Consider the following 24,802-nt stretch of genomic DNA (forward strand, 5'->3'; position numbering starts at 1 on the left):
AATTCTACGAAAACTTATAATAAAATATAATAATGGATAATAATTTGTGAACTGTATGTAAATATGTGTTATTTTTAATTATAGATATTGCCAAAAAATCCGGTTGTTTTTATTTTTCAAGCATTTGTGCTTGAAAAATAAAAACAACCGTTGCTTAAAATTTAAACAAAAAATAAATAAAATAATTATTCAAATATTTATTAACAAATATTACATATTAGACGCAACAATTTTTCCATTTCTTATTCGCAATGGAAACACACAATCTAATTTATTTCCTCTGGAATCCATGCAATGCCTTCTATTTTATGCAGGATGCTTTCAAAGGAGGGAGGGGTCCCCCAATTGTATTATATTTATTTGTATTTCTCAAGCAGTGAAGTGGTAAATTTTCTGCGGTGTTTTCATCCCATTACCTGCAAGACAGACACATAAATATATTAACGCGTAAGTCATATGTTATGGTTGCTTCTTTCAGGGCTCAGACTGTTTCGAGATGTAAAAAATGTGCACAGTATCTATTTGCAAATGCAAGAAGTTATTTATGAATAATAAAATTGAATATATTAATGTTATGTGAGCCGTTATTTTAAAATATTTTAAGAGGAATCTTCTATGATATCTACGTATTTTTTATAAATTTAGTATTAAAATTTTACAATGTACAGTAGAAATAGACTATAATGTGTAATAATCTATCTCGTTAAATTTAAATTGGTCAAATTTAAAAGTCATAAATTGTAAATTTTCAAATGACCAATGACCCGAAGTCGTCAGTCTTTTGTGATTGGAGATGGCAGGGACAAATCAAATTAACGCTTACAAAAGCTCGTGACGGATCAGTTCTTATAGTGAAGTACGTTTTATTATTTCAAAATTGTCGATAGATTTTTTTAAAGTCATTTTACAAATATACTTACATGTATCTCATCTTAATCCGGTAAAAGTGACAATTGTGGGTTCTATTCCCACTCGGGTGTAAAAAATATTTCATATTTTAATTTCCTTCTTCTAGTAATGAGGCAAACTGCGATATGAATGAATGGGCAAAAAGTAAGCTAGAAGTAACGTCACTAGATTCCCCTTGCCTATGTAACGCGAATTAGATCAATTACGATAAAAAAGTATAAAATTTAAGTTACAAATATGCGAGTAATACATAGCCATAGGGTAATCTCGTCTAAGTACGGTAAGTAAATTTAGAAAAGATTGTTTGACAAAACTTTAGTCTCATTTTTCTCTATCCTGCACATAGCAGAGAACCTAGCCACAAGACACTCTATTAACATTGAGACACTACCGTTCCCCACCTGCCGAATAATAAAACAAAGCCGGACTTTAATTTCGACCGCGTCCACTCACAAATGTCTCGATAATTGGTCGGAAATCGGGGAACAGACACTAGGTTCTCAAAATAAAAACTAGGTACTAACGAAAGTCACGTTCGTTTCAAAAATAATGACCAAATCATTTCAATGCGATGCTATAATTCGAAATCGGTTTTGATTTTCAAACACGTACTAAAAATCTAACCATTTTATAACACTTAAGTGTTTCTTCCGAATCAGTTACTTTGAAAAATAGACTACTATTTTGAAATATATACGAATATTTATAGGTATGTGCAAGAAACAAATTGTTTGAAAGCTTTTAGATAGGTTCTCGTAATAAATAAGAAATAAATATCAATGGTAGCTAGTGAGTGCGTCCGACACCACTGTTGGGACAATGCCAAACCATAGGTATGCCCGAAATGGTTCACGTCGTCATAATTGTTATTTTTAACAATTTATCTCAATCTCGAATAAGTTTTTTATATTTTTGGTAAACTTTTATAAATATGGTTTTGGGAATAAAGTTTTTTAAGTAAAAGATATTTTCACTCATTTATTTAGGAAAAAGAATAAGAAGGAGAAATGTACCTATTAAAGCCTTTATTGGAGTAGAGTGCTCCTCTTATCACATTTTTTTAAATTAAAAAAATTGAAGTTCGTCCTTATTTAAATTCAATTGTTCATCTGTAATTTTAAAATTAATACAATTAAAATTAATACTATATAATTATAATTAACAATGTAAAAGAAAATAAATTAAAATATTTAAACACGAAGTCAGTTTTGAATTGGCAGCGTGAATTGCACGCTACATAAATATTGAAAAACCGTAGCCCGGCGTGTTAACAAAGATTTACTGCAGACATAACGGGTTTAATAGTTATTTGAACATATATTAGCTGTCAATAAAGATAGACCCGCATATTTAAATACGAATGTCGGACAATGTACATTGTACATGGATATGGGATCGGTTTCCAATTAAATTCGATTGTGTATGTAGTTTTGTTTCATTGATATTATGTATTTTATAGCAGCAATTCATTGAATATGCAAATTTTATTTGCTTGTGACAACCTAAAATTGAATATTGTTAATAATAATAAAAGTTGCTGTAGACGCTTTCGAAGTTTACAGCAGAAATTAAATATGTTAATTATTTTTATAGAAATTAAAAACTTTATATGAATATTTTAAAACTTAATATATTTTAAGTTAGTAAAAACTTAATTAAAATATTTTTTAAAGAGTAATTTACTTCTACATTTATAATATAAAACTTGGCACTGATTTTAAGCTGGAATAATAAATTTTACACCATTGACTTAAAGAGAGCAATAAGTAGTCTGCATCCGTCGCGCGATGAGCTCATGTTCAGATTCAAAATCCTACAAATAAACCAGTGTCAAACAAAATATAAGAGACTCATAAGAAAACCTTTAATTTTCGCAATTTTTACGCTTTACTGAAATTCTTTAACTAGATTAATCGCGTATATTTGGTATTATACATTATTGGAAAGTTGACATTTCGAACACTTTGCAGTAGTCCATTGTCCGTAGTTGGAGTCGAACCATTAACTACCACATGTACAATCAAGTATTTGCTTACTATACTATCATATGTCAAAATTAACTTAACCGTATATTTTAATTTCTCCCTCTTTTGTCCATAATTAATGTTGTGTAAAGAGTGGCAGCACTCAATTTTGTACTTTGTGTTTCACGTTCTGCTGATTAACACATGTATATTTACTTTACAAATTTTAAACAATGAGGTGCAGGTGCTTAAACGACTATGTGTAATTGTAAACGTGACCGTTGTGGGTTCGATTCTCACTCGGGGAAATGACAACTCGGCCGCGGATGGATCACTACTATTAAATATTTTCATTTCTCCAGAATTCAAAAAGTAGGAAGCAATGTGTTTCAGAGGGACTACTTAACACTATGCTCTCATTTTGCCTACCTTGTGAGAATCGAATCCACAACCTGATTTACAGTCACACGATTATGATTATTCCTATGGAATACATTTAGAAAGCAAAATAAAACATACTTTCTCTTTTAATCTGTAAAAAGTTTTGCTTTATATATACGAGTATAAGATTAAAAGAGTATTGGAAAACAACGAATTTAGTTACTAGTGCTAACAAAAAATGCGATACAGCATTAACATATTTTACAAACCCTAGAGACTCAGCCAAGTCTAGTATGTTGGGAACAGTAAAATAACGTGCAAAACCAGACGTATAAATCAGTGTAGTTTTGCAAATCACCACTGTTATAGATTACTATCGAAGCGTAGGTATTTGGGTATGGTAATAAGAATTTGTATGGATATAGTTGCGAAAGTTCAAATTTACGATAGATGAGTTCTTTGTAAATGGAAAGAATGTTTGGTTGAGTTCACATTGTTATAAATTTAATTATGTATATTACTAGTTTTTTGTTTTTTTTAGCGTATAGCCCAGTGTCAAAACACTTTACTTTTCGCGAGGAGGAGCCGCGGACCTATTTTGCGCTTTACCTTATCAGAACGGAGAAATGAAAAAAGTTCTATCCCGATAATAGGGATCAACCCAGAACCATTCAGTCTACAATCCTACTGTGCCACTGCGCCCATATGGCCATAATATAACTACTAAAATAGCTATAGTAAAAGCCTATTCCACTACTATCAACCTCACCTTTCCCCCCTAAAAGAGTGTGAGCGTTTTGCGTGGAAAACAAACAATTGGCGTCGAATTTACGATCTGTGTCGGGAGCCAAGCCGCTTATTGAGATGACTTCACTCAATTTGAATTCTGTTAACATATCCTTGTCTTAAAGGAATATTAAATTTTTATATGGCAAAGATTAAGTTTAATATTTTTCGTATAAGTAATTTATTTTCACTAAAAATAAAATATCAACCTTATTTTTTGTAATTTTTTAAAGAAAATACTTGGCAAGTAGGTAAGCAATGTTAATTATTTGGATAAATTTTAAAAGCATCTCAAAAGATTTATAAACCTAGTGAAAGTAATTTTTATATTGAACTCGTATACTTCTAGCCGTCGAAGCGTGTATATGGTTTTGATTCCCAATTGGGGGGAACTTTTTTTTTGCCACTCAGACATGAAAAAAAATTTATAATTGAAAAAAATAATAAACTAAAACTTATACAATACAATACGTTTTAATTTATTAAATTTATTCAATTTTTAAAGTACAATATTTATGTAGCACTCGTTGTCGTTTGACCGTAATAAGGACAGTTGAAAGTCAGTCTATCAAATAACATTTTTGACAGCGTTTTAAAAAAAGGCTAACGCTTTTTGTAATAATTTAAATAGCCTAAGAATAAGCAGGCTTATTTTAAATACTTTATGTATTCATGACATTTAATTTACTAAAATGTTTGTGTTTAAATTATTTCTTATATTATTTTCAAAACAATCTTTTAACAAAAAAATGCTTACTTACTTATTTTTATGAATAAAAAAAATGAAAGCCAAAATGTATCTCTTTTCATATTTTTTAAACAGTAACGAAATTAATATCACAAGCACAATAACTAATTTGTAAGTCACATTCATGCATTAATACGTCATAATGAATTTTAAAATAATATTAAGTAAACTTAAATAAACAAGAACTACCACCATATTAAACATAATTAAAAACTTCCCGCCATTGAAAATAAATAACGCTCGAACCAAACGTCTCGTCAAAAATGTAAAGATAGCTAATAAAAGGAACTTAACGTTTTTTGATCATTAGTAAGTCCCCGAGTGCGCGACATAGCTACCACGTACTTCTGAACTGTTATCGCCGATATTTATCTTAATTACAAAGTTAAATACGCAATTTAGATTCAAAAGGTATCTCAGACGAAGCGCCTTGTGATGCCACCGTCGGCGTTAAATATTACACAGTCAAATTCCTCTCAATCCATGGCAGCAGCGATGGCTAATCAAACAATAGCCATAGCACACACCATTGTATATTATTCTATTGTTATTGAACAAAAACCCATGTAGCACAGGATGAATGTGTGTACAAGAATTTGGCACGTCAGCAATTTGCCGTCAAATATCATTCCGAAAGAAATGAAGCTCGAAACGGTTGCAGCGTTGAGTAAATAAAAAATATGGAAGCGTTAGCGAGCACCATTTAGCTTGCCAGCGATATTGGATTTGAACTCTTTTAGGAGTAATTTTTGAGAAATGGAATGTATATGCAAACGGGAGAACCATTTGTCTTTGCAAACGAACCGATTTGTGCGTCGAACGGGTAACGGATGTTGCAGGCACGTGTCCGACTCCGGCCTGACTTATAGGTCGTTGTTGGAGAGCGGGAGTCTATTAGTGAATTAGATTAAAGAGATTAGTCAATGCTGCCGTTTGATTATTTCTGGAGGTTAGCTTCTATTCTTTGGCAAACGGAATATGGAATTACCATTTCCGTTGTCGAACTTTCCGTTCCGTTTGAACCATTTGCCTATTTGTACATGACTTCAGTGATGTTTATATAATTTAATGCGCATTAATTTTAATTATTAACCAATAAATATGTTTTGTATTGTAAAATATGGACAAAGGAGAATCTCTACAAGAATATAAATTAAAATGGTTAACAAAGCGGAAGTATTACTCAAAGTAGATATAAAACAAAGCAATATTGTAAGGGGTGCTTGAATCGGTGGAAGTTTAGGAGTAACTAGATGAATAATTCAAGATACGATTCGGCAGTCAGTCAAAGCTCGACCGGTCCCTGCATTCTGGACTGCAGACGATCTCACCAACACGCCGCAATATATGCCTTATTGTATAAGTATTACGGCTATTGTGCATCCACTTCTTTATAGGTACGTTAAATCTGAAAATATTGAAGAATCTCGTATGCCGAGCTCATGGACAATTCTTTATCTTCGCTTTACATACACATTTTCGTGTTTTACGTTATTTGATAGGAAATATTAGATTTGAAATCGATGGGAAGTTTTCTATATGTGTTCTCGGAACAAACTGCATATCGTTGGTTCTGTAGCTTATTTATTGCATATTTGTTTGTGCAATAAACTGGATGCAAAATAATATAATATTTTTCCAAGTATTGCAAAATTATATACTTTTTTTAGGCCAGTGTTAAGACATTTAACCCCTTCGCCTCTCAATTTTTGGGGAATTCTTGAGGCATTGGTGGAATTCAACGCCGCGTATTACCTCGACACTTGAGCGAAGAAATGAAAATATTAAATATTTAATTTAACTCATAAACTGATTGCATTTATGTATAGGGAAAAAGTGCTTCTTACAGAAGTACAAGTTGATAATTTATATGCGGAATCCGTTTTCTAAATCGTATAGATACATTTCACTTATCAGTATTGAGCCTCTACTAATTTTGTTTATTTATTCATTAAAATGAAGAGATTGCTTTACAAAACTCAAGGATCTTTTTACCTTTGTGAATTACAAATCACGAATTTACGGTTGATTTTCTTTCAATGAAAACACTTTTTATTATTGGTTTTAATTAAATTAAGTGAAGAAACTTTAAAGATAGACGTGTATTTTTTCTTATTATTTTGATTTAAGACTTAAACTTTTTCTTATAAAACAAAAAATAAAACTTATAACAGCTTAGCACTACAAACTATGGCAAAAAACATAAAAATTATGTACGTTTTATATCATTTTTACTTATTTTACCGTATTTGAAATAAATATCTCATCATCATTATTAAATATATTTCTTAAATAAACGAAATATCGAATATTAAAGCTGCATCCCCGCTAGAGCTCCAACGGGCATCGCGTTATAATAATCGAAGAAGTCAGCAAAGTAAGTATTATAGTAGTATTATATAAAAATAATCCGACATTTAAACTTAGTTTGCTCTCTTGAAAATATCTTGAGTGCATCGTTGAAAGTAAATGCTAGTATAATTTCTGCTTTTCCTGCGTTTGGATTGCATTTGGAGTCGTAGGGGGATGAAGCTAGATGAACTTTATGTTAACAGTAAGCAATAAAAATAGCCTTTATGACGATACGTGGAATGGTTGCGTTTGTATGTCGCTGTTTACTCGTAAATTTAACGTGCTTTATTTCAAATACTTGCTGTGGATTGTTATGGCATTTTAATATATATTTGATCTAATGTATAATAAAATATTTTTATTATAGGATTTATCATTCGTTTTAATAACATGACAAATAAAAAACATAATTGACCATTGATGTTTTATTTATATTTTTTAAACAAACTTCATTAAAATGATACAACCCAATAAAATGTAAATAAATTCGGTGTATTAATTAAAATTGGAAATAGCCTCAGAAAATTACTTTTAAAAGTACCACGCCACCACCGATAACGTAAGCCAATTAAAATGATTGTTTTCGCGAGACAAAACAATGAAATGTTATAAATCATTATAAAATACAATAAATGTATCAAAATGTTCTTTATTAATTGGAATGATTTTTTTTGTACAAAAATAAATATAAATTAACTTTCCAGTTGGTACTTACCTACTATTAGAGTTCTAACTAAACTGTCTTGTTAAGCACTTATATTATGTATTCTATGGAAATTACGTATTAAAAAAAGTATGGTGGTCTGCTGATCTGCTCTGATTTATCCTGGAAAGAGAATGTTGGCAGTCACAAATCTGTCAAATACATTGTGTTATTCTCTCTCAACTCAACAACGCGTCATTTTAAAGTAGGAAAATTTTAATACATCATACATCTCCCAAATTTACATACATACATACATCTCCCAAATGGGCATAGAACCCGCGACCCTCATTTACAACTAGACACGCCTCAATGTCATTAATGTCGAAATAATATTTGAATTTATTAATATTATTTTATCTTTAAACAAGCATTATTTCTATAATTGACTATTTATGACAAACATCAATTAAATTCATTTGTTTACGCATAATATTAGTTAAGCAGCGAATGTAAAATTTATTTACTTTATCTATATGTTTTATATGATGTATGCGTCCAATATAACTGCGACGCAACAGCCGGACAGCGCTATTATGCTCATACATACATAATACTAAAATATCATATAAAATACTAGAAGGAAACTTTTAATTATAATAATTTAAACTTTTCAGTCTCTTGGACTAACCAGGCATGGTTAGTGGTGACCGTACCAAAGGTCAAACGTTCAAATGCTAATAAAAGCTAATATTTGTTGAATAATTATGTCTTTTTTTTATAAATTACTAGCGGCCCGCTCGCGGTTTTACACGCGTGAACTATGTTTTTATTAATTTCTGTCTCCATGACTACGTCCTAGTGACGTCTATGTAAAATTTGAGACTCCTAGCATTTATAGTAACGAAGTTTCATACAAACTTTCGACCCCAAAAACAACCCCTTAGAAGTCGAATATTGCAAATTCCCGTCTTAGCGAGCACCTACGTCCTATAAGTAACTCCTATGCAAAATTTGAGATTCCTAGCACATGAAGTTTCTGAGATTTCGTGATGAGTGAGTGACCTTTCAATTTTATATATATAGATGTGAAGTTATAAGTTTCAGAATATGTGTATATGTTTTATTATTTACTAGCGACCCACTCGCGGCTTCGCCCGCCTTAACTACTGAATTATTCATATAATGTATGTTTGCAAAGCACTTAAGATAATGTGAAAATTAATTAAACCCTAATGCAACCCGCATTTTCGTAATTCCAATAAGGATTTTCCAATTGTTTTAAAATAAACATAAATAAATAACACAAATAACAGAAAACTTAAACGAAAGAAATTATAAACAACAGACTACCTACTATTCTCTTACCCAAAAATACTTAAACGAAAGATGTAACCAACTATGTCGCGTGGAAATACATTATAATTATTGGATAACTCCAAAATACGTGCAATCACTTCTAAATTTACTTTGCCAGGCGCAGAATTGAAGCATTCTCTCGGCCATCTCCGTAGTAGCTCATAACGACATCAGAGCGTTAGTCCGACCGTGGTCCCAGGCGAAAACCTGCTTTAGAGCAGACACATGGAAGGGGAGGGGATTGGAATTGAACACTCGGTTTCTTGAGGAAGGCCTAGATTAAACGACCAAGATGACTGCTCATGAGTCGGATTTGGAGGAGGATAGAAAGTCCCTCGGAAGAAGACGTCTGACCTCGGGCGGCCGGGTATGCGGAGTGCTGCTCCTTAGGTGCAGGTGACCCGATACACCGGCGCAACGGAATACGTTGGACGCGAGGCGACCAATGTGTACCTCTAGGGTTTCTATTTTTAGGTTGCGGTGAGTGGCGCGTGGTGTTCACGTAGTATGGTGCCTGCGTCACTCGCCGGAGGGTGAGGTTCCGTACGACCTACAGGATTCCTCGTTGAGTAATACTCGCTAGGGCATTGTGATGTCATCAATGTATAGTGCGTAGAGAGCAGGTAACAAAAGTCTGACTGGGACAACGGCAGCGATCGGGTCGCTGCTAGCACTCTCAACTCTCACGCAAAATGTCCTGTCACTTACAAAGCAGAGCGGCAAAGACATGCGCGACGTGCTGGGGGGTGCCCGCTCTGAGCACTTTATGAAGTAAGCCCGGGTGCCAGACGCGGTTGAATACGCGTGCTACGTCAAGGAAGACTGCTATTACACACTCACACTCTCTCTCGGTTGATCACTGTTGCGTAGTTTACCCAGAGTGGTATACCCGGTCGCCAAACTACTCGTTTTGTGGGTAACTTCTCGAACAGTTTGGCGACCGTACTAAGGATTATAGATCAGTATCCCTCAGCAGCATAATGAGCAGGCCTTCCTTCCATGCCAGGGGAAAGAAGCGGGTGCGGCGGATCCACTATTATAAGCAAAATGTTGATTTTTTAGTACTGTAATTTCAAAACTGTGCTACTAATCTTTTCAAGTACTTATTAAAATATATTTAAATGACTATTTTTAGACAGTTAAATGACTATTTTTAAACGCAAGAAATTATAAACAAAAACCTACCTACTAATAACTACTACAAAAAATGTGAAACCAACTCCAATTATCCAATACGTGCAAACGCATCTAACTAAATCTTCGTTGCTATAAAGGCAGCCGGGTTTTTTTTTTCGAGCTTGTGGTTAATGCTGAAGGGGGTATTCTGTCCCTGATGAAAAGCAAGCACGACGTGGCTGCCTGTGAGGAAAATTAAATAGAATGCATGGGCCGGGAATCGAACCCGGGCCGCCCGCGTGGCAGGCGAGCATTCTACCACTGAACCACCGATGCGTGTAAGGCAGGCGGGCGCGGCGGACGCATGGCGAGTGGCGACCCGTTTCGCAGCAAGGATTTTTTTGATATTGTAACAACTTCTAAAGTACTTATTAAAATGAAAAACAGTAAAAGACAGTTTTGGTCTACATTAAATGGCCAACGTAACTAATGTACTTATTTATATGCTAAGAGTAAGGGATAAGTGAAACTTGAGTAACATACAGCTGATGTGTCAACGGCGGGATGTGTCAACAATTAAATGCGTTTTTCTGTAAAACTATTCGCAATTTCGAAATATTGTAAAAAGCAAATTTTATCTTCGTTTAACGTAGAAAATTTATAAAGTATTTTAAAGGATAAGGATTAATACCATTATGGAAAAATATCCCTCACAATAAAAAATATATTGAAATTATTATTTTTAGACAGAAAAATGATCACTACACGTTATTCTTAAAAGATACGAATATGCTCTCGCGGACTTTTTTGTAGATCTTATTAAGAGGAACAATAGTCCAGTACATTTTTTTCATGTAATACTTACCATTAGAGCAGCGCATGCGCGAAAGTGTCTCAACGGGTAGGACTTTATACACATTTATCGTATTTATCTTAATTTACATAAAAATGTACAAATAATAAACTATATATAAACCTTCTACGAAAAACACTCGACTTAATGGTGAAGACCGCATCAAAATCCGTTGGGTGGTTTAGAAGAAGAAGAGTTAGAAACAACAGACAGACACGAAAAGCGACTTTGTTTTATAAGATATAGGATGTTTCTCCTTATTGTTGCATTCATTATACATAAATAAAGAGAATGGCAGTCATGAATGTTATCATAAATGGTCTTATCTGCATTTTTCTTTCAATGCACGTTATTAAAATAGCATTTAAAAAAAAATGATGAAATCGATATCATTGAAAAAGGAAAAAGGAAATCATAAAATAAAAATATATATAAATCTTATATGAACTAGGTACAAAACTATTTTATAATACAAGGACAATAACTAATTTTGTTTAGTTGCTGTTACTTCTATTAACACTTATATCCTTGTAAAACCATGAAAGCGCACATTCGCCAAACCGCGGCGACATGCTGCCGCCGTTACGCGTGCGGCCATCGGTGTTCAAATTAAATACATAAAGAAACTACATACATATACATATATACATATATATGTATGTACATATGTTCAACATGTATGTACAATGTTTGTAGATTATGCAGAGTATCATCTTGAAAGTGGGTGCTAGCAACCATGCTATTATATTTTGCCATATTACTATTTCGCATACAAAATTTCCAAATTTTAAGTCGAAATTAATAAAATAAGTTGAAATGTTTAACATTTTCTATATAAGACGGCGGTGGTGGCGTGGGAAGAGTGTAAACACAATAATTGTATATTCGATCCCTAAATGGGGATAGTTAATTTGAAATTATTTTAATTTTACTTACACGGTTATGGTAGATATTAACAAAAAGTCATAAGTATAAATTTTAGACAAACCATCCGTTTAATGCTAATCTATATATATAAAATCGAAAGGTCACTCACTCATCACGAAATCTCAGAAACTACATGTGCTAGGAATCTCAAATTTTGCATAGAAGTTATTTATAGGACGTAGGTGCTCGCGTAATTTGCAATATTCGACTCCTAAGGGGTTGTTTTTGGGGTTTAAAGTTTGTATGAAACTTCGTTACTACAAATGCTAGGAGTCTTAAATTTTGCATGGACGTCACTTATAGGACGTATAATAACGTAGTTCACGCAGGCAAAGCCACAGGCGGGCCGCTAGTAAAATATATATGTACAATGCACATTGTATGTGTAGAATTTTAATTCGTGTGCAAACTATAAGGCAAATTATTTAATATATTTATATTTTTTACGATTACTTACTGTAAATAACACAAATTTATATCTCGTACTTGCTTTTTATACTTTTGCTTTAACATTATATCAAATGATATTAAAAATATTTCATATAAAATTGCATACAGAGAAGCTTATTTGCAGCAATATCAATGTAATAAGTCACAGTATATTCATATACTGTAGAATTGCCTTGCTTTTAATAACTGCAAATGTAATTTAAAAAATATATAATTACGCGAAGACGCTATTCGTTGTTATGAGCTGAAACAAAAACATTCTTTTATTAAGGAACTTCTCCACTAGTTCTAGCTCTGGTAAATGTTACTTTCTTACTGTGTAATAGGATACGTATTAAATTAAGAGTACTCTAGCAAAAAGATATGAGAAAAAATTCTGCAGTCAGCGGACAAGTCCTGTAGAAAATAACACCGCATATAATTGCCGACGACAGTATGAGTATATAAATGTACTTGAAGTTTATAGCCGTTTACATTTTGTCGTGTGAATATAACCTTTATTTTAATAACGTATAACATGCTATATAAATATTTGACATATCGTTCCCGAATATTGTAAACTGGCTACGGCAAATCGAGAATCAGTATCTAATTTCATATGAGATATTTTACTAAAATTTATTCAGATCGCTATTCATTGAGAGTAATTTCGTATGAATTTCAGTGTAATAAAATTAATTTCTTCCATTTATATTACTTAGAAACATTAAGTATATTTATGACGGCTCTGCGGTGTCGTTATATACTCTAATAACGTTTTGAAGATATGTTCTGTTTTTGTTATAGCCAAATATATATATTTTTTCATTCACGTAACTTCTGCTTTATGTTGACAATAAGCAGTAGCTTACGGAACTATTATTTACTCATACATTTTTTATTAAATATTTTTTTATTGAAAATCTGATAAATTTACAGATTCTACAAATATGGATACCGTATCCTTTTATTCACACCAATAAACGTGATAGCATTTTTTACATTTTAATTATTTATTCTAAGCTTAAGGATAAAAAATAATATTTAATTAATATTTTTTTTTACATATCTTAATCTTATACATTAGTTATCATAGATATATTTACATATACATACATATACATGAAATTTTAAATCTAGTTTCATAGGAAGCTCTGGCTCGCTCTGGTCTTTCACGGCCATTTTTATGCTGTATTCCACAATAATTCTGTAAATATATAATTAAATACTTTACATAGTGCTTAAAAGTTATTTACTTCGTAAATATCAAAGTAAACTGAAATTTAAATTCAATATATTACATTACATTAAGTATAGTTTCGAGAAATTGAAACTTGCAAATAGACTGATTGTTTTATGTGAGCCTCTGTAAACTGAAATTCGAATTTATGTTAACTTCAAGTATTAGATATTTTATAATATTTACTTACCGTGCACTGTGTTTCTATATTTATTTAAGAATTATATAGTACCTATATCTGGATTATTTCATTATATTATAGGTATAGTATTAACATTTTGTAACGCAACGTGGGTACAATTTCAAATATTTTAATTAAGCAACTCCATAAGACACTCGAAGGCTTACCATAAAATGTCATGGGGTTAGCTGACCCCATCTGAGGCTAAAATTACATAGACAAAGAAAATTTAAGTGTATTTTGGTACAATATCTCCAGTGCAAGGGTGGCAAATTGCTAGGGACAATTTATTTTAAACGTAGCAGTCGACCGGTTATGCTATTAAACGACGATTATATTTGGAACTAGTGTATAGCACGCGGCTTCACTCGCGTGGAGTATATGATTCTGGGATATTTCTTTATTTACTGTTTTAACGAACAAACGCACAAAAATATAATAGATAATTTTTGAACTAATATTATAAATTTTTGATTTTCTCTGTTTTAATATAATGTATGTTTAATATATACATAATCTGGCTATTGCGAAAACAGCATTTAAATCCACCACGTAGTTTAAAATCGTATATTTTGCAAAGATTTTTCGTTTTATCTGTTCTTTGTTATTTATACAATTTACACATTCTACTGGAACATTATGGAATATTTGGTTCGAATTAGAAATTTAAATTTCATACATGGACCTAAAATATCTCATTTAAATAAACATTCCTACACAAATACCTATTACCGAATTCTTAAAAATTGTGTGAATAATTGAATATTATCAAAAGGTTACAAGTTTTCTAAAGAAATCATACCTCTTCATCTTTAGATAGTTATTGGACTTACTTTTTTTAGCTAGACTTATGTACCACGTACCTACATATAAAAACAATCCCTACCCGCTTGTTTGTTACAAAAGTCAGTACAAATTCTTAAAAACCAATAACTATTAACATATTCATGCCCTAAACACAAAGTAAGCTGTCTTAGCCTGCAGTGCACAACACGTAAACAATATTATACTATAGTAACAAGTGGATATAGAGTATACATAAATTTCACAACTCCTAATCAACATAGAAATTGTAATACGAATATCGGTTGGGCAATTACAATACATTTACATACAGATTTGGTTGGATTGAATTTCTACTGCTTCAGCCGGCTTGTTAATTTGCCTAAAAGGAATATAATTGGTTGACTCAAATTTAACACATACTGCTCTATGTGAGGGTTATGGGGGGCAAAATTTTGTGTTTGTACTTAATTTTGTTTATTATTTTTAAGTACTTTTTGCTTTTTGAGGCCATTTGTGGCGCAGGGCCACAAGCGTGATTGTAAACGCGACAGGCTGTGAATTCGATTCCGATTCGAGAAAATAAAATATTTATTTAAATAATAACTTCTTTGATTTTCATGATTATTAAAAATTTTATATGAAACTATTTTAACCGGACTAATCACGTATATTTAAAAATCCAAATTTCAATAGAGAGGACAGCTTTCTACCACTTGGGACCTACTCATAAAATCTTTAAAGTCTCAAACCCACCATACCAGAAGGCAAAATACAGTCATCTCATTCTGCAGGAATCCAGGACAGTTCGCGAGACAATTAAAAAATAATTGGCGGTAGTTTGATAAAATAATTATGTCAACTGACAGACCAATGTCACCTCAGTCTACTCGTGGCCACGAACTATTGCAAAGTGTTCGAAACGTCGGGTTTCCAAATATGAATAATCTTAAATTTACACGATTAATCCGGTTAAAATAGTTTTATTTATTGAAATTTATAGTTTAAAGTGAGTAAGTGCGGAAATTGAGGAGCGAAATGTCTTAGCAATACGCTCCCCCTGCCTATCTGCTACTTGCGGAGTACAACGCGAACCTGGGTAAGTTTATTTCTTTTTATTAATTTAATTAATAGTATAGAAATATTTGAAAAACAAATATACATAATGATATTAAAAACTATTCTGAACTCGTATAATGCGTAAAAAAAGGTGTTCAAATAATTTTCTTTTGCTTCTATAGATTAAGATTTTTATTTCTTCCAGGATATCCTTATATTATAAGCTAGTTTAGCTTGAAAATAAAGCTTAAGGAATAATTTTAATGAATTAAAATAAACACACTTTAAACGAATATGTATACATTAATGTTTATTTGGTCAAAAATATTTATAGATTTTATATAATACCTATATGGGAAATAAAATAATAAATAGGAATATAAGCATTATCTAAATGATAATAAGGAGTATTTTGCAGTAAATCAAGCTGCACACTCAAATGTTCAATTGACGCGTGCCACTAGGAGTTTTGTTCGCTGCAATTGGCTCCAACTACATTTATATTTATATGATTGGCTTTGTAAAGAACTATTATGTTTATTTAGCTTCTAATATTAATATTAACTGCCTTTTCACGTTTAGATGAGTTTGTTATTATTAATATTATGTATTATGATTTTTCACCCGTATTTTTAAACTTAGCGAGTGTATTAGAAATCTATATTAATATAGTTTTTCTTTTTACTTATTTTATATGACTCATCAGACATTTGGTGTTGGGTAGTGGAATAAACACATATAGAAAAACAGCAGATCCATATTAGTCATCAATATTCCATTTTACGTTCAATTACTAAACCACATTTAAAAAATATCTTTACACATTCGCCATGTGGCTCCTTCTATCCATATATTATATTTTAAAGCTACTTTATTTGCACAAATTTAATATAGTCAAGGGTGCATAACTTACTTTCGGTAATTATTTTGCAATAGGGTTACACAGATGCTGAACTCAAATTAGGTTCCGAAGAAAATATCGAGGGACAAAACTTTACGTTGAATAATTAAATTGCTACGACGCGTCGTACGAATAAAATATCGATAGCGATCTTGTTAAGACTTCCTTATAGGTTTAATTTGAGGAGTTCGTGTATTAATTACTGTCATGCGATGTAAAATATGTGATGTTGTTATTATTTACGCGCTTTTATATTGATTCAAACTATTGCTAATTTTTATTATATCTAACTCCGGTCACCAGTTTCAGTAATAAAAATATATATATATAATTGTGTTAATTTTCTAATTAAAACACTGATAAACAACAGGTACTTAATTAATAACAAGTAGAAATCAAAATAGTCTTCAAATCTCAGTTTTTAATCAAGGATCTAAAATATATAATGTTTTACATAAATTACATTATTGCTGCTATAAGTGCAGGTTAGGTACAGCTTAAACTAGCAAAAATTTAATTAATCCTTTTCTATCACTCTTCAAAAAAACTTACAGTAAAAAATACACTTGGCCGAGCCTCAGTCATGTACAATTCAAGAAAGTACAAATGAGATTCGTTAATAGGAAGCCAAAATCTATATGAGAATACTAGCTACTACAGTAGAATTTGCAATTTTGAACGTGACCTTTTTCACTCGAACGTCACATGTTCAACAAAGGAGGTGTCTTTGAAATCGTAATTAGAAAATTCCCAAATGTCGTCCACATTTTGTGTGCTACATCTCCGTGAGGTTGGACTCGTAAATTAGTTTTGTTTTCTGATCTGTCTAGTCGTGTGTGTTGTCAATGTAAATTTATCCTAGCATATAATAGGTATATCTATATTATTATAAAGTTTATCGTTGCAATATTGTATGTTTAAATATTATGAAAATACTAAGAAAATTTTAAAAATTCTAGCAAGAATGGAATTCAAAAGAAACAGGTATTAGTTCGGCTATTTTTCTATATTAATTTATTTCTATATTTGTATGCAAGAAATATCAAATTTTTATTTGTAAAAATTGCATCTTGAAATTGAGTTCACTGTATTAGAGAAACACTACTTCAATAAGTTGGGTATTTAACTAATTTTTGTTAAAAATTGTATTAAGTGAACCTAATTTGTGGGTCTGATGAAAAAATGTAAGTTCCGCCATTGAAAACATAAACCCCAGAAAATAGGTTTCATTACAAGCAGCAGGTCTAGAGCCTGATGATTAGATGCCTGCTCATCTACATTTAACGCCTGATGTAAAGAATCTGTTCCGATATTTAAATATGGCGATCCAGACGTGCCAGTTGAGAACTAACGACTTCCCCGATGTCACGTGATGTAGAAAACAATAATGAATTTTAACTTAAACAATCAAATAAAAATTACACAATGTTAGATATTAAGTGTTGACTGCTACATTAAAGATAAATACGTTATAAACTTATTCGGGCCCATCAACTCGCATACTTGGCAAGTCAAACTATTTGCAAACCCGCAACTTACTATTAAGTTTAGTGTATTACCCTCAATTGTATGTCGTGATAGTTTAATATAAGGGAAGGCGTGTAATACTTCCTTTTTACACATGTATGTATGTGGTTTTAAACCTCTTTCCAAAAAAAGTATTATTAAACAAGTTTTCTTAAGAAACGTTTAAAAAAAATTAACGGAACGAAACTCGAACCTGTGCCTCCGGTCAAATTTTTGCTTTATCATATTTTTTATATGTTATTCAATATTTTGTACTTTTCTATAATTTAAATATATTGATATTCTTTTGTATAATTCGGAATCCGTACATATAAAGCTATAATTTGTTTATTTACTTGAAATCAGCTTCAGATTTATCTACTTATTTAAATCAAATATGAACTCTTTTGTTGGTGATATTAACAAACATGCATACTTTTTCAAACTGTTCTTGGCGTTGCCACTATAAAATCAAAATATTTTTAATTCAATTAGGCCATTACAAGTACTTAGGTACTTTTGAATCGTCAAGTTACATAGAGAGTCAACTAGTCAGCAATGTCACAGGAAACTACCACCAGCCCAGATGTTTCTGCGAAGAAAAGTAGTCAAGAAATTCTACTCCTAGACTACACTTTTATAATTCAAAAATATTAAAACCCTACACCTTTATCATTGAAATTGAAATATGCTAAAACCATAAAAATTTTATCAGCTTACACAGATCCTATATATCTAACAGAGTTTTCAGTTAAGCGTGAAATAATAGAATTGCCTCCCCATGGTACTGTGGCGCATTCTGTAATTGTTTCAGATAAATTAACAAAGTAGTTTCAAAGAGTGCCGACCCTTGGGAGACAATTTAATTGTATGCTGTGGCCTTTGTTCCCGCTGTGTATTGATAATGAGGCCGGAAAAACATTTGTTGATTATACCTATAGTATAGTAGGTACAGTAAAGATGGCAGGATTATAATGGCACTTGCATTACTTATTACATCAAACTGAATATATAATTTTTCTTAATAATTAATACTATTTATTTAAAAAAATATATCATTCTTTAAATTTTCAGAATTATTTTTATAAATGTAAAACCCGTTCTTAATTGTCTCTAGTAAAAACGAACTGTCAGAACCGAGAGCTACGCCACGGTTATTCTACGACACAAATGATTTTTTTTAGGCATTGACAAGATTCAAATATAAATATTATAATTTAAAAACATTAAAATCCCAAAATAATATTTACTCTACATTAGTTCCACTTCTACATTGAAAAATAGTCGACCAATTTGGGCAAATGCACGTCTGATTAAACCAACCAAACATAGAAAAGGGAAATCTACATAACCAATCCCAATTTCTGCTGTTGACAGCAAAAATATCATATAAATTACTGCCAATATCCATAAGTGTAGCATCAATTAACCTAAGCGTCCCTATAAAGGCTGAGCTTTCTGGGAGCAAACTCTATTCATACAAGCACCGTGAAGTGAACGTCACCCCTAAAATGCCTCGGGCATTGTCACCCTTACTTTTTGTTCATTGCAAATTGCATATCCGCAGAAAGCTGTGATGCAAAAAATACGAATCCATTGAGATTATATTTTGGTTAAATATAGATAATTTGATAAACGGACCAGACGATCGTTAAATGTCTTTTGTTTCATAATAACTTTTGTACGTATGGAAATCTTAATGAAATGTAAATAGGGAAACGCGGACGAAATGAGGACGTCACCCGTTGTTTAGCTTAGACGAGATTTTTGTACATTTGTGAGTTATAAGCGAACTATGTCGACGTAGCGCGGTTGGTTCATTCTTTATGATGTTCAATTTTTCAGTGAATGGAATGGAAATATTTTTAATTCTTAATTTTTTCATCATTGAAACAGTAAAAGAATTAGTTTTACAGTGAAATATATAAAAGCAAAAACTAATTATTTTAAATAGATTTATTGAAGTTAAATCTTCAAATATTGAATATCACACATAAATTCCTTTATTTGTTAAGTATGTACTTGTAAACGATAGGTAATTTAATATTGGTATTTAGAAAAAGAAAGACATTCCATAAAATTATTAAGACCTTTGATGTCAAATTATTCTAAGAGGGGTCGGGAAATTTTTACAGCTTTGAAAGCAGGGTGCCCTGCAACCATAAAAAATGAGTTGAGTTTTGGTAGACGTATAAAACGACATTGTACTGGGGGAAGATTTTCGTGTTGTTTTTACGCGTCTAAAATATATTACTGTTTTTGGAACAATATAATATATATATATACATGTATAATATATATACTTTTATACTAGATATAATGGTTCCACTTCGTTTGGTTCTAACAGTCTTTAAAAAATAATTTACATATTATGTAAATGAATTTTTAAAGGAATTTTCAACCGGTCAAATATGTATCATATAGAGAGAGGTATTTATGTAGTAAAACCATACTATACTTCTCAAAACAATAGCAACGTATCTACATAATTATTGAACCGCGGTTTTGTTTAAAATGCCTTGGGCTATCCTCGATACAGAGCCAAAAGGCGGTTAGACGCATAATATTTACGATTAACACACTATTTACAGAAATTTATGCTCTATTTTTAAGAATTTAAAGTTTTATTTCGTATGTACATATCATATACGGCTTGTCGTAAGATGTAATTGGGGTGGATATGCTTTATTAGTTGGATTTGTTAGAAACTGAAGATAAAGGACCTTCGAAGGGGTTCTGATGCTGGTTAAATAGGCAGAGAATTAGTTAAGTTCATGCGTTAACATTTTACACGAAATTAATAATTCAAACTTCCATTATTATTATAATAGTTAGGTATATGTCATGTAAATTAAACATTCGTGAGGCGGTTGTTTTGAAAGTTCATGCCAGTTCATGGAAGAAAGCTCATGCCAGTTCTATTTTTTATTGTTCATATATTTTCTTTATTTTCAAATAATTTTAGTATTCAAATTTAGTAGAGAAAAGTTCGAAAAATCATTCAGTTTTAGATTCAAAGATATTGCGTACTGGTTGATAGAACCTAATATTAACTTTGTAATTTTCAACTCAGGGAAATATAGTTTTAAAACACTATTTTTAATCAATGCTAATCGAGGGCGGCGTCCATTGCATTTACAGTCAGACGTCCCATTGCCCCACGAGTCTCAAAATAATTGAATAATATCCTATAATAATCATGCACAGACATTACAAAAAAAAATTAAAACAAAACTTTATATGGAACATAATAAACTCAATTATTATTATTGATATATATAAAAATACATTGGTTGATTTTTTAAACGAGAATAAAAGCTCCAGAGCAAATTCCAGCAGAAAACTATTGAAAAATGCCGCGGTATCGACCTCTTTTGACCTGAAGTGGCTTTTTCTACACGAATGAGTGACCACTTTGATTGTAATACAGGCCGTACTCTCCTGCGTAAGTCCACCTGTCTGGGCCAGTCAAGAGTCACCTCTAAAACCGTCCATCCATAAAATATTTTCTATGCATAACCGCAGAGCTTTCTATTGATCGTTTTCTGATGAAAGTTCAAGTACTGTGGGCTAATAGCCTAAACGTGACTTGGATTAGCAGCCTAGTTCGGTTGAGTTTTAAGAATTTTGTATAATAAACTCTTGTAATAACCTAAATCAATTTAATAATTTTGAAAAGTTCTCATGTTATCTTTTAAAGTACGAATAATTTGAGAAGGATTATCTATATTTTAATTGTTTATTTTGTTGTTATGTTTTTATTGGTTCAGTGGTTAGTGGTTTTAATTTCCATATCATTGATCTTGAATTCTGTTCCTATTTATTAGAAAGAATTATTATAACTATAAATATTGAATGTTCACATAAATGATATTAAACTTATTGGGTCTGTCTAGATCTAGATCGATATTACGTGACCATACCTTAAGCATATTTAATTTTCTACTATACCTATATCTTAATTAATAAGTCAAATAGGCGAAGTGACTGTACGCGCAAGCATTGTGGACTTAGCACATATGTAGGGGTAATAATATTGAATAATAATATTATAAGCTATTTTCAATTTCTTACTTAGGTAATACAAACCATAACATTGGGTCATTTAATACGTAGAATGAATGAAGTTTCTTCATACCAGCTTGTCTCTACTTACTCTGACATATACGTGAGGAGTACATGACGCTATAAACTACATAAATAAGTCTCGCGACTTAAATATTAGTTAAAAAATACAGGATTTTTTAAAACAGATACTTTAACCAATGCTAATCGAGGGTAGCTTTTAAAGCTTTTATCGCTATAAATGAAATAGAAAAAAATTATGTAGTACAGTATGTTAATGCAGAATAATCCGTCCCTCGCGTGTATAAATGAAGTATATCAACAACTTTTTTAAATTAACAAGGTAGAGCACTTAGCTTTAAGCGATATATTTTTTATATCACAATTTGATTTCAAATTTGAATCAATTTACGGAAGATTTTACGTGATGGAATTCAATTATTTAAATTTTGTTTCAATTAGGTATATTTTACTAGGGCTTTACTTGTGGCTTTGTCCGCGTTGACATTTTGTTGTTTATTGTTTTTTCTTAATGAAAAAGACAAGGTAAACGACCGTACGGGTTCTAATAGTAAAGGATCGCCTCCGTCGACGACCCCGTGTAATACCTGAGGAGATATAGAGTACGGTTTTAGTAAGTGACCGTACAAAAAATTTTTTTTTGACACTATCAAATTACAAATCATTAATCTCGGCCTTACCATAATATTATATGCATTTTTACGCCGCGCTTTCGTTACCAGAGTTAGGAAATAAAAATATGAAATATTTCATTCACTCGAGTGGGAACCGAACCCGTAACCGTCGCGTTTACAGTCGCACACTTATACCCTTGTACTGCGACCGTCGCATTTTTATTTGATTTTCTTACATCGAATTTAAATTTTAATGTTATTTACATTTTTTCTTTTTGATCTTTATAAATCATATTTCTATCATTATCTATATCTTGGTATACCTAAGAGCATTCATTGTTCTTTATTGTACGCGGATTTACCTCCACTTTGTTTTCAATAGACTTCCAGTCTAGTACGCCGATTACTTTAAATATTTAAATATAATATTTTTGAAAGTCTCGTAAGCGGCGGCATTTTATACCATTTGGTTAATGAGTTTTTATTTATATTTATGTGCCGATATATTTTCCTTTTTTCCGTAAAAAAAAAAGATTTCACACTTTTTTGTCAAGAACTCCGAAATCTTCTCTTTTCTGTGTTCTGTGGTGGCCGTTGTGGTGCAGGGCTGTAACGCGACGGTAGTGGGTTTGATATCCACTCGGGGGAATGAATTATTATTATCATTTCTTCGCTCTAAAAATCGACGACAATGGAATCGTTGTTGAGTTCCGCCACTTAACACTCAATGCCTCGAAACATTTAGCGGAAAATGGAGGTCTTAATACTAATTTTCTTATTATTGTTTATTCTATAAACAAATTCTTAACGAAATAATTTCACATGTTCAGTCTTTGCTTTACAAGAGAATAAACATTATTGAATCATAATAATATGTAAATCTTTATATTTATAGTTTCAGAGTAAGACGAATAAAATTTTATTGCTTCTCGCTGTTTAGGTGTAGTGAAGTTTTTTATTGACACCTATAAAAATAAAATCAAATGGATAGACAACTCAACAAAAACGTGGAAGCTCGTATAGCATGGCGAAGCTTTTGATTTTTAATTAATGCTTAATTTTATAACATTATTAAAACTTGTTTGATTTAGAATCAGAATATTTGAAGTAACGTGGTGACGAAAAACAAAATTAATTATTGGTGCTATAAAATGTTTATCTGGCTAATTCTCACCTTTACCTGTTCGTTATTTTTAAAATACTGTTTATTGGATTTTGATATGCTATATATACGTAAGCAGTTCTTGTACAGAATATTATTATTATTTATGATTATAACACCTACCTTCCGTTATCTAAGAATATATTTTGAGAGATTCTCATAATAAATTATAATTATAATTTTTTAAAACTCTGAATGTATTAAATATTACATTACCTCGAAATCGAACCTACAACCTGTCACGTTTATAGTGGTACTTTGTGCCCGTTCGCAACGATTGCCCGCAATGAAGTAAATGTTAACCTAATTTGTATTTCAAAAGCTACTTATATCAACTAATAGAGCTTCTATGTCCAATTTTCATTATCACATAGCGAAATAGTGAATTTCGATATATTCCCAAACTTTGATTTTATCACGAGTGTTTAGATACTGTTCAAATGTTTGTACAACTATTACAAAATTCCATATTGTTTGAGTTTCTAATAATAATAGATATTTTAATATTATATTAAGGAAGATTAAATATTATAGGGTAATAATATAATATGTACGAAAATTGGGAATTATAAAAAAAACAATTTATTGCTTTAGCTGTTAAATTAATTGAATTTAGTTAACAATTTTACATTTCTATTCCAGATTAAAGTAAACATAGCCATTTGTTTTTCTATTAAATTCATATATTTATCATCTTGACATACAAGGGGACTTAAAATTTAGAATAACACGTATATCTTCCAAGACAAACTTCGGATATGGGTATAACAGATGGTGTTATTCGAAGATTATCACTTGAACAT

The 24,802-nt window shown here is 31.3% G+C and overlaps 1 long non-coding RNA gene across 1 annotated transcript in view; it reads left to right on the forward strand.

Moving 5' to 3' along the window:
• The first annotated feature begins 15,521 nt into the window (after positions 1-15,521).
• Positions 15,522-24,802, forward strand: part of LOC146529388 (uncharacterized) — a 282,520-nt gene continuing 273,239 nt past the window's right edge. The window contains exon 1 of the long non-coding RNA XR_014878979.1: positions 15,522-15,770. This is a non-coding gene — a long non-coding RNA (uncharacterized LOC146529388). The remainder of the gene's footprint in view (positions 15,771-24,802) is intronic.

Source organism: Heliconius melpomene, chromosome 18 (genome assembly GCF_056956725.1).
Source record: "Heliconius melpomene rosina isolate 202511_hmr_F chromosome 18, ASM5695672v1, whole genome shotgun sequence".
In the NCBI taxonomy this organism is placed as follows: Eukaryota; Metazoa; Arthropoda; class Insecta; order Lepidoptera; family Nymphalidae; genus Heliconius; species Heliconius melpomene.